This window comes from Myotis myotis, unplaced genomic scaffold (assembly GCF_014108235.1).
Source record: "Myotis myotis isolate mMyoMyo1 unplaced genomic scaffold, mMyoMyo1.p scaffold_m19_p_3, whole genome shotgun sequence".
In the NCBI taxonomy this organism is placed as follows: domain Eukaryota; kingdom Metazoa; phylum Chordata; class Mammalia; order Chiroptera; family Vespertilionidae; genus Myotis; species Myotis myotis.
The window spans coordinates 123,216,378-123,228,136 of record NW_023416335.1 but is presented as its reverse complement, the minus strand read 5'-3'; positions in this window follow the sequence as shown (position 1 = coordinate 123,228,136).

Below are 11,759 nucleotides of genomic sequence, written 5' to 3'. Positions count from 1 at the left end.
CCTGACAACCACTGATCTTTTTATTTTTTTTGCATAGTTTTATCTTTTTAGAATAAAAGAGTTGGAAACACACACCACTAAGCCTTTTTTGATTGCCTTCTCTCACTTAGGAATATGCATTTAAGATTCCTCCACGTCTTTTCATGACTTGATAGCTCACTTATTTTTAGCACCGAATAATATCACATTGTCTAGATATAACAGTTTATCCATTCACCTACTGAAAAATATTTTGGTTGGTTCCAAGTTTTGGCAATTATAAATTAAGCTGCCATGAACATCCATGTGCAAGTTTTTGTATGGATGTAAGTTTTTCTTTGGATAAATATCAAAGAGCATGAATGTTGAATTGTATACTAAGAGTATGTTTAGTTTTCTAAGACGCTACCAAACTGTCTTCCAAAGTGGCTGTACCATTTTGCATTCCCACCAGCAATGAATGAGAACTCCTGTTGCTCCATATCCTCGCCAGCCTTTGGTGTTGTCAGTGTTGTAGATTTTGGCCGTTCTAATAGGTATGTAGTGGTATCTGTTTGTTTTAATTTGCATTTCCCTGATGACATATGATGTGGAGCATCTTTTCATATGCTTATTTGCCACCTGTATATCACCTTTAGTAACGTGTTTTCTCATTTTTTAATCAACATGTTTATTTTCTTATTGATGAGTTTTAATAGTCCTTTGTATATATTTTGGCTAACAGTCCTTTATCAGATATTTCTTTTGCAAATATTTTCTCCTAGTCTGTGACTTGTCCTCTCATTCCATTAAATTTATCTTTCGTAGGGCAGAAATCTTTAATTTTAATGAAGTCCAGCTTGTCAATTATTTCTTTCATGATTCATAGGTGGATGTTCAACCACTAAGCCACACCGGCCAGGCCAGAGCAAATCATTTTTAAATTCAAAGTTCAGTTTCTGGTTTCCAATTTTCCTGACTGGAGAAGACAGTCACACAAAGCCTTGGATGGCTCCCAAAGCTGAACGCACTATGATTAGAACAAATGAAACAAGTGAGGATTGGCAGTAATATTCCTCTAATTCAGCGGTTCTCAACCTGTGGGTCGCGACCCCTTTGGCGGTTGAACGACCCTTTCACAGGGGTCACCTAAGACCATCCTGCATATCAGATATTTACATTACAATTCATAACAGTAGCAACATTACAGTTATGAAGTAGCAACGAAAATAATTTTATGGTTGGGGGTCACAACATGAGGAACTGTATTTAAAGGGCCAGAAGGTTGAGAACCGCTGCATTTGTTTTGTGTGTGGTCTGAATAATATCATTTTAATTTTGAATTTCTTAACTAATTAGCTTGAAACATCACCCTAAGTCTCCTCCTACTATTGTCTCTCCATGCTTTAAAAGAGTGTTCACTCTTTTCTATTTTCATTTCCTCATCCCTTGTTCTGTTCTCAGTCCATACAATCTGGTCTCCAATTCTACTCTGTTGAAATGACTCTTTGCAAAATCATGAGTGAAAAAATGCAAATCTGGTCCCTTAGCTTATGTCTCCTCTGTGGCACCTGATGTGGTTAATCATGTCCTCTTTCTGGAAATTTTGCTTCCGCTTGCTTTTGTATTATCCCACATCCTCCTTTTTCTTTCTCCATTCCTGATCCTTAAGAACACACTCCAATCTCCATAGGGAGCTTAAGACTTACTCCTCACTCCACCCCTAAGAATGGAATCTCAAATATGAGTCAATAACAAAGTAGGTTTCTTCTTCTGAAGGGTGTACACTGGAGTTTTGATACTAGAGGCTGGAGCTTTATAGTAGAAGGAATAAATAAACTATATGTGGAAGCAGCATGGGGTAAATCACACCATACCCTCTTCTCAGCCACTAAGATCCCTTTTATTTCTTCCCTTCTCTCTCTGCCTCCTTAGAAACCCAGTGGGCATCAGGGCAGGGTGGGAGGGAGAAGACAAGAGATAGGCATCGACTTTGCTCCAGCCTTTCGGAAAGGAGCCTTCCATTCTCCCCTTTATTTAAATGTCTTATTCATTTCCTCCTTTGGGAATTAGACAGGTTAAGACCCCAAGAACAAGAGAAGGATGAGCTTACAGAGATCAGGAAGAAGCTGCCTTTGTGTGTAGCCAAGATCTCAAAGTTGGTGATGCCCACGGGGTCACTCACTGCCTAGTACAGCTCACGAGGGCAGAAGTTCTGGCTGGTAATAAAGGTGGTGCCTTTGCCTGTGGTATCTTCTGTATGTCTTTTACAAGGAAGCCACTGCAACCAATGGCATTTACCGGGAAATGAGGGACTGACGGGCCTCAGCAGAAGTCTATGAGCAACACTTCTTGATATCTCTTGAGGGCTCCTGTTCCTCCACTCTCTTCGGAAAGGCCGATATTCCCCGGATATCCAGGGCTCTCCTTTGTTATCCCATATGCTCTCCCTGGACGATCCATCCTTAATATTGCTTCAGCTATCACCTGTATGAAAACAACTCCCATGTCTCTACCACCAGGCCTGACCTCTCTCCCCAAAACCACACATGCCCTAACATTCCCCAGACCCAACAAAACCAAACTCATCATCTCTCCAACCAAACCTATTGCTTCCTGATGCTCATCAGCCCTGGAGGCACCCATCTCAGAAACCCAGGGTCATCCTTGAATCCTCCTCTCTGACTCCCATGTATAATCAATCATTTATTCCTCTGAGTTCTTTCTTAAGATCTCTCATAACCTTATTTTTTTCTAGCCCCAAATGGCTCCTGCTTAGTTCAGCCTATTACCATTTCTCATCTAGAATATTTTGAAATTTTGCTTACTGGTCTCCATGTGTATAGTCTTAATCCTCCTCAAATTTATTCACCACACTGCTACCAGAGTGATCATCCTGAAACATGAGTTTGATCATGTTTATTCCCTATTCAGAATTTTCAGGGTTTCCCCATAGGCTGAGGTTATAATCTAAATCCCTTAATATGTCATACAAGTCTGTCTATAATCCAACACTGTCCACCTTTTCCTCCCTTGTTTACCAATACTTCACACCCTCTTTTATTTTTTTTAATCTATCTTTATTCTTGAAAGTATTATAGAAGTACCCTTTTTCACACCTCCTTTTATGCTGTGCTTACATTGAAATCCTTATAGCCTCCCCAAGATGTCATGTTCTTTCGTGGCTCTGTATTTCCACATGTAATCTCCCTTTAAACTAATCTCCCCTGACCCTAGCCGGTTTGGCTCAGTGGATAGAGCATCAGCCTGTGGACTGAAGGGTCCCAGGTTCGATTCCAGTCAAGGGCACATGCCCGAGTTTTGGGCTCAATCCCCTGTAGGAGGCGTGCAGGAGGCAGCCAATCAATGGTTCTCTCTCATCATTGATGTTTCTATTTCTCTCTCCCTCTCCCTTCCGCTCTGAAATCAATACAAATATTTTTAAATAAATAAATAAAATAATCTCTCCTGTATCACAAGTGGCTCAGGTGGCTAACTCATAATCCTTCAAAACTCTGGTCAGCTACGGACCATTCCTGAAGCCAAACTTGACTTACCTTGGCCAGTCAGAGACTCTTCCTGCTGAACCCAGAGCCTTTGAACACAGAGCCTTCATGGCACAATCACACTCAGAGTAGTCTTCTTTCTAGCAGGTGCCTTTCCTCACCATACTGTAAGCTTCTTGAATGCAAGAATAATGCCTTTTTACCCATTTGTCTCTGAGTCTAGCACAATGTCTAGTATATACTAGGCGCTTACTGTATGTTCACGGAATAATTAGATGTTCAGTCCACCTCACCTGGAGAGACCTTTATGGGGGTAGTAATGAAAATATAATAAAATGTGCACACTTATTAGAGGCAGTTTGGTGTTTTGAGGAATTATAAGGTGTCTCAAAAAATGTATACACACACTTTAAATAATTACAAAGGTGGTGTTTATTAAAATGTATTTCATTTTCATAATGAGCTACCAGCTGTTATACATTTTGGGGAACACCCTGTATAAGGAGTGGAAGGGAATGTTGGGTACCTACTATGGGCCAAGTGTTTCCATATGAGGTAGATAGTATATCCCCGTTTTACAGACACGTTAACTAATATCAGAGATTCTGAGTAACTTGTAACTTGTTCAAGGTGACAGCCAGTAAGAGGGCAAGCAAACATTGGAAACTCCAGGTCTATTAGGCAAGAAGTCGGAGCTCCCATGCCATGTGGCCCATCAGAAGAGCCTTGGTTATACCACCTCACCTCAGGGTTCCCCAGCTGTAGTGCAAAGAAGAATGAAGAACTGGGTACAACTCACTGGCTAGGAGACCTTGAGTCAGTAAATAACGTTTTTTAGCTTTCAATTTTCTCATCTATAAAATGAAGGTAATAACCCATCTCTGCTCCCTCACAGAGCTGAGAGCTGAGCTGCAATTCAAGTGAAGTAATGTGGCCTTGCTTTAAAAGGGACCGAGGTAAAATAAAATAAAATAAAAAAGGGACCGAAGTTGACATAAAACCATGGTGAATGAATGATTTCCTCAAAAGTATGAGAACACGCCCAAAGGAAAAGACAGTGTGTTACCCAAAGCCTCTGTGCAAGGAATATTGGAGTAATGGGTTGAATGGCGCGCTTGGCTTGGTGAGGCTGGTGGGAACAGCTTCCTTATGAGGTGAGTTGGCCCAGTTCTGAAGGAAGTGAGAGGAGAGAAAGGAAGAGTTTGAGGGAGAGACGAGAACGGAAGGAAGACAATGAGGCACTGCTAAGGCAAACCTCAGCACGGAGACATGGTCATGTGAAAGAGGGCTTAATAGAACAGTTCTGTCTTCCTGGAGCAGGGAATTTGAAATAATTGAAGATAAAGAATCATCTTCCTCGAGCTGCACAGCCCCTTCCAGTTTCCAGAGCAGCATCAGACCCTGTGCCCATTCACCCCCACAGCCTTGGGAAGAGGTTGGGCAGGAGCCATCACACCTTCTTGACAGTGAGGAGACTGGAGGGGCCGAGAATGAGCGATCCAGCTTGGCCAGGACACACCACTAGCCATGGGGTGCAGCGGGAATTTGAACCCAGGTTTTTGTTTTTGTTTTTTTTTTCATTCCAAGGTCAGCTATCCCATCATATCAAGATAAGGGAAGAATTCATTCCTTTATTCATTCCTTAAGCACCTAAAATGTGCCAGACATCAGAAATAACAATCACTCTGAAAGTCACCTATAAGGAATTCTTATAGCAGGTGAGAGCCTCATTGGAACTCCTGCAGCTGGGGTGGAGGCTGGGCTTGGGAAAGAAGCAATAGAGACCATCAACACTGGCCATATACCAAGCAGGGCTATGTAACCACTTTACATGAGATGAAGTATTCCATGTGCCTTTTAGATCCTGTCAATAATCTAATGAGGAAGGTATGATTATTTTCACCTTTTTTACAGATGGGGAAAGTAAGGCTCAAAATGGCATCGCTGGTATGGGGCATAGCTCAGTTTCTGACCCAGACTGTCTAGTCCAGGGCCTTCATTCAACCGCAGGACTGTGCTAACTCTGAGCTATGCTAAGGAGAATTCATTCACTCCAGGGCAAGGGCTGCAGTCAGTCAGAGGGCAGGGAGCTGCTGGAGGTGTGAGGGGGCTGAGGTCTCCCCTCTCCCCCTAGACATGCAGCTCCTTCCAATCATGTGGCGGGAGCATCCTGTCTGCCCCCCACCCCCACGTCTCATCAACCATGACCTCTAGCAGGCTGGGGGGATGCCTGCCTCCGGAAGCCCCAACATCCTGCACTCTGTTGAACCCACAACGTGTCAGGCTGCCTGTCCCAGCTGCAGCACACAGACGGCCTGACTTGACAGGCTGGAGCTGAATTACCGGCCCCTCAGCTAGAAATAGCCCTCCGAGAAGTGTGTGGTGGCTACGTGTCCACAGGGAGGGGAGGAGGCTGGGCAGGGAAGCCAAGGAGTCCCAGGATCCTGAGATAACATGGTCCGGATGTGCAGAGTCCCAAACATGGTGGGCTGGCCTGGGTCACAGGCTCCAAGGAGGTGAGTGGGAGCCAGGATGTGTGCTCCCCGACGTGGGCTGCGTGACAAGCCCCAGGCATCCTGAGAGGGCGGGCTGGGCTCCCACCAATCGGATCAGACAGACTGTGTGTGTTCAAAGTGTCTATTGTTCCTTCCCTGGGCACAGTCCAGCGCTGGAAGCATCGTTGCCTTCCCTCTGGCGTTGGTCAAAGGCACAGAGTGGGAAACGGGGGAAGCAGCCTGGCAGGGCCCTGCAGACGGGGTGACCGAGGGCTCTAGACTGTGCTCCTTCTTCCTCCACCTAGAAAAGAGCAAACATCTTCTAGTCGATTCCCTTTTTCTACAGAGAACAGAAACGAGATCCATGGAGGTGAAGATGAGCAGGGCAGAGGTGGCTGCCAGGACTCCTGCCCTGGGTCAGCTCTTCCACTGCAAGATAGGAGACCGCAAGGGTAATATCCAGGATGGAGACAAAATAATTGGGCCACACCTTCACTGTAGTCACTAAGCAGAATTAACGTCCCTGAGGTGGGAGAAAATGGAATTATGGGGAGCCAAGCTTTCCCATCCTTGGGTCAGTGCTAATACTAGGGAGGCAAAGAAGGATCTGTTTGCAAAGGGCTCATGCCCTAATGCCATTTCCTTTATCTCCATAACCGCCCTTGTTCCAAGTGGCACAGATGAGGCAAAGCAGATGAACAATTGACTCACCTACTAATGAGGCCTACTAACGAGGGCCTGATTCCCTCCCATGAGTTTATTGCGATGAATAAATGTAGTTGTGATGCGACGGGGATGCTTGCCGATGGTCAGAAGCCTGATTCTAATGCTAAGTCCTGCCACTAACACGGCTGTGCGACCTCGGGCCTCAGTAGTCCTCACTGTAAAAGCAGGCAACAGTGAGGAACGCCCAGGTTCCCAGCATCCAGGTACGAGAGTCTCTGTTGCTATGACCCACACTAAGAGGAAGGTGGTGGGGGAAGAGACCCCTTGATCGCCCTGTTTGGGGGGAGTCAGTAGGGGAGGAAGGGGAAGAAAATACAGGGGAAAGGAAATGAACTCAGAATTTACAGGTCTTCCAAGCTCAGAAAACTCTAGATGGGGCTCTGACTTAGAAAGGCACAAAGGGGAGACTGAGGAGGGGGTGTCAGGGCCATGAAGTGCCAGGCCATGAAGTCTGACCAGCCACAAGGACACTTGATTTCATATCAATTTGTAGGAATAACAGTTTGGAAAAGTCCCTCTCAAGGAGACCATTTCTGTGAGGGACAAGTGAGATACCATTATAAAAGTATTTTGAAAAATTAAAAATCCCTATTTACATAGAGTTAACTTATTTTATTTTATTTTATTTTATTTTGAAGGCAGAGTGTTGAAGAGAAAGGAAGGGGAGTCAAAGAGCCCTGTGGACGTGTGACTATGCAGGGTTTGGGGAGGGCAGTACCAATGGACAAACTTTATGCTGCAAGCCCTTAATTCAAAAGCTGTGTCACCCACGCTGCCTCCACTGCAAGTGCGACCTAACTCTTTGCCTTTGTTCTGAGTGAAAGAAGCATAACCCTGTTCTTATGACCCAAAGTGGACCTTTTGTGAAACCACTCACAGGCCTGGACTCCTCCAGCCTGGGACACACGTTGCCTTATCTCCCTCAGGCTGTAGAGGTGGAGGCTGGGAGTAGGTTCCAGTAAGATGGGTGTCAGCGGAAAAAGGAGGACTGAGGACCTGGGAGGGAAGGAAAAGGCTGCAGCTACAGATCAGTCGCTTGGACTTCTCTCATGTCCTCTGCCCTCCAGCTCAACTGTGACCGTCCATTCACTAAGGTTCCCAGTGGAGGCATCTGCCATACCGACCCCTCTTAGTCCTACAAAACAAGCTTCTGATTATTGCACCAAAAGCAACATAGCAATTGCATGGATTCTATAATATTACAGAAGCCATTTTTATTTCATTTGGAGTGAATGAATAATGAGGGTTCTATTTATATATTTAGATTTACTTTTGACTACACCTCTTTGGGTGAGACTGATATTATAGTGACCTATGGTAGCACAATATAAATGTACATAATCATACATATGATATTAAATATGAGATTAAAGGCAACTGCCTTACTTGAGTCTCCCCCTAATCCAGTGTGGGCATGATGAGCAAGGCAGGGAGAAAGAAATGAGCCAACCAGCAGAGAATTTAAACACTTTCAGTCACCACCCACAGTTGGGTAATTCCCAGGTGGATGATCAAGTATAGCAGGTGACAAAGCAAACGATTGGGGGAGGGGCTAGAAGACAAGACGGTTTCCTATCCCCCAAAAAAACACCCAGACGGGAACATCTGAATTGTTGGAAAGTCTTCAGATTGAGAGACTATGACCTGGGGGAGATCAGATTCTGAGAAAAGGATGTCAGGAGCTAAGGGAAAGTAATCGACTGGGAATACAGATTCCTATCATCCCCCCGCCATGTTTAGAGCCTCGGTTCTCTGACTGTAAATGCAGGGATGGACCCGAGGCTTCCACCCAGCTCCCGCAGCAAATCCTCCTCAGTCAGAGCAGGGGCTTGCAGGGCCGGCTGGAGAAGAGCAGGTGTGCCCACCTGCTGCATGCCAGGCAGCCACCTGGGCACTAAGGACAGTGGTTTCCCAGAACCACAAGCCACTGGCCTGCTCCCTGGGCTTCCTGCTCCCACCTGGTGTCAGCCTTTCTCATTTGGCTCCCAAGGGCACACCAGTTTCTTAATCCTCTGACCAGAATTGTCACAGATGAGTGCCCTGTAGGTGCAAAGAACTGGAACCAACTTCCTCTAGGCTCTCCCCTTTCTATCAAGGTTCTCAGAAGCTTCTGAGGAGATGCCACACCCATCGGGCTGGAGGGGGAGGCTGCTCAGAGGTACCATGTGCTGGTGCAGTGTTCACTACCAAAATTCGCTAGAAAGGCCCATTTACATCTCAATCAGCACAGTCGGCCAGAAATCCTAGCAGGGCATGGAAAATTGAGCAGACTACTGAAGGGGGTCTTGGTCTCTGTACTAACTCTGTGATTGGAACTCAAAGGCTATTTCTTGTAAATACTTCAGTGTCATTGGCATCTAGTGTGGGGGATTAGAACCTGCCAGGTAGCTTGAGGGGAAATGCAAGTAGTGGGCCTGCCCCCTGCAGATTCAGCAGGTCTGAGATCAGTCCTGGGGCTATGGTGATTCTAACAGGTGGCCAGGTTTGGAATCCGCTCCTAGGCAGTTCAGCCAGGAGCTGGAAGTTCTGCTATTGGGCAAATCCTCCCCTCCACTCTCAGTTTTTCCATATCTCAGGTGAGGAGAATTATTCTGAGGTTCTTGTACCTTCTTCACTCTCACCAAATAGGAAATGCTTCTTCTCTCATCCCCCTCCCTTTTCCCTTCAGAAATAAACCAACTCCCCTGGATTGTTCTCTGCCCTCAGATCCAGCTGCTGGGCATTCAGGGCTTCTTCGTGGAGGGAAGGTTTGGGAAGTGGCACATCAATTCTCTTTCCCAGCTGCAGTGGCGAGGGAGCTTCCCCTTCCATTCACCCCAGGAACAGAGCCAATGGCCAGGTGCGCTTCCCAAGACACCTGCACTCGCTCCCCAAGGTGACCTGGCAGGCGCTGGGATGCACCCTTCCCTGCCTGTCCATATAAAGGTTCCATCTAGTCTCAGGTCCCTTTAAGCCCTCTTTGACTGCAGTGTCGTTCCCTCCACTCCCCGCCCTCTGCAGTGATCTCTCGCTTCTCTGAACCCCCTTAGCGTTTATTAAACGTCTAGTAATTTAGCTCCTCTCTCTCAGTGCCTTGTATTGAACAAAGTTTTTCTTTTTTCTGCTCAATATTATAAGCCTTTGAGGTTAAGATTGTACTGCTTTATTCCTGTAACTCCCTCCGCCCTTCCCTTGCACAGAGAAGGCTCTCAGTGCCCACCGACTGTCACACTGTCACGGGTGCTTCCAATCTCTTTCCCATTCGCAAGCGACAGAGGAAATGTAGGGTTGTCAACTGGCCAATGTTCCTGAATGATTTGTATTTGTATTTGGCTGTTTCTTCAGTTAACTGAGTTGAGGGGCTATGCTTGTGAACCATTCTGTGAACATCATTGAAGAAGACTGTGTTATACATAAACCTTTTAATGTCCTAAATCTTCTCTCTAACCTGGGAAGACAGCACGCTGCCTCTTAGAGACACATCCTGGGTAAAGGCCTGGGTTTCTTAGAGAAACACTGAATATGCCACATTGCTACCTGCACTTCCTTACCAGGCGCCTAGCGCTGGTGGGGTTTGTATATCTAGCAAAGCGCTTAGGAGGGCTGGAGTCAGACTGTCCAGACACCCATCTGACCTCTTCCCCGTATTAACTGTATAAACTGTGTGCATCAGTTTCCTATAACTATAAAGGAAATAACCGCATCTCTGCAGAGGTTTATTATGAAAATTCACTGAGTTAGTACAAGTAAAGCACTTGGTAAGCTCTCAATAAATGTTAGTTGCCGCCATGATTATTATTGAAGAAGCAATCTGGGAAAGCAGAAGACATTGTCCAATCTCATTTATGTGTACATATGAATCCCAAGACCTTTTCTTCATGTGTAATATAAAAATGCTGATAATGCCTGGAGTGCCTATCTCACAGCACTGCAATGAGATTCAAATGAGCTGGTACACATGAAAATGCTTCGTAATCTATAAAGCCTTGTGCAAATGTAGGATAGCATATGCACCCCCCAGCCCCCTGCCGCTTTCACCAGCACCTATATGATTGTGCATCCCATCATGCTTTGTGTTGTGGTTACTTATCTTTACCTCCCTTCTCTCTTAGCCTGTGAGCTCCTTGAGGCAGGGATCACCGTTTGCTCTCTCTTTAATCAACCACGGTGTCCAAGCCTGATGCCTGTCCATGGTATGCGCTCAACAAATGGGGAACTGGAAAAGTCGCAGCCTCCTGTGTGTGTTTTCCTGGGATGCATTCCAGCAGCTTGCTCCCTGTTGAGCTGCATGTGCTAAGATGTCCTCCATCACGTGTAGCTTCCCAGAGGGCACACCTGTGAGGAGCATCTCTGAGAAAGGTCCCATCCTAGGAGCCAGGCACCCAATAGACACTAACTGTGGGGACTCTCTGGCCTGCCACCCACTCCTGGGACCTTCCTGGGCTCTGACCCCTGTGCTCAGCCATCAGTCTCCCGGTCTTCGTGAGGTCTCTCAATGAGTCTCCATATTATTGGAGAGACCATAATACCAGTTCAGGTGCCCTAGACCAGAGCAATATAGACTATGTTGCTATGGAAAAGGCACTTAGACTTATTGACTTTTGAGTCCTGCCTGCAGTTGCCTTCAGGACCAGACCAAATGATTTCTTGGGCCTGATATGGCCCACCTCCTCTGCCCTAGACAGCCCAACCAGGGACACTGAGAAATCAAACATCAGCATTTCATTTTGTAGAGCAGTAGAGACTCAAGGCCTTGCTTTCCTTCTTCCTGTCTGGAACTTTCCCAATGGCAACCTTGGTTTAGGCCCCTCTGTTCTCTGCTCCTGTATCTTCATGGGGTGGGGTGGGATGGGGGGATCTCAGAGGACCCCTGGTGCCTGATGCTATTCTGTATTATTTCTGTGTCCTTCCAAATGCCCACCTGTGCTATACACAGAGAAAAGCACTGGACACATTGTTGCTGATTGGGATGGGAAGGACCAAGAAAACCAAAATGAGTAGACTCATTGGGAGATTAATTGCACAGGAGTCTATTGACTGCATGACTGAAGCTGGATTTTTTCGGAACCGCTGGCTGCCTTCACATTTCCTGGTG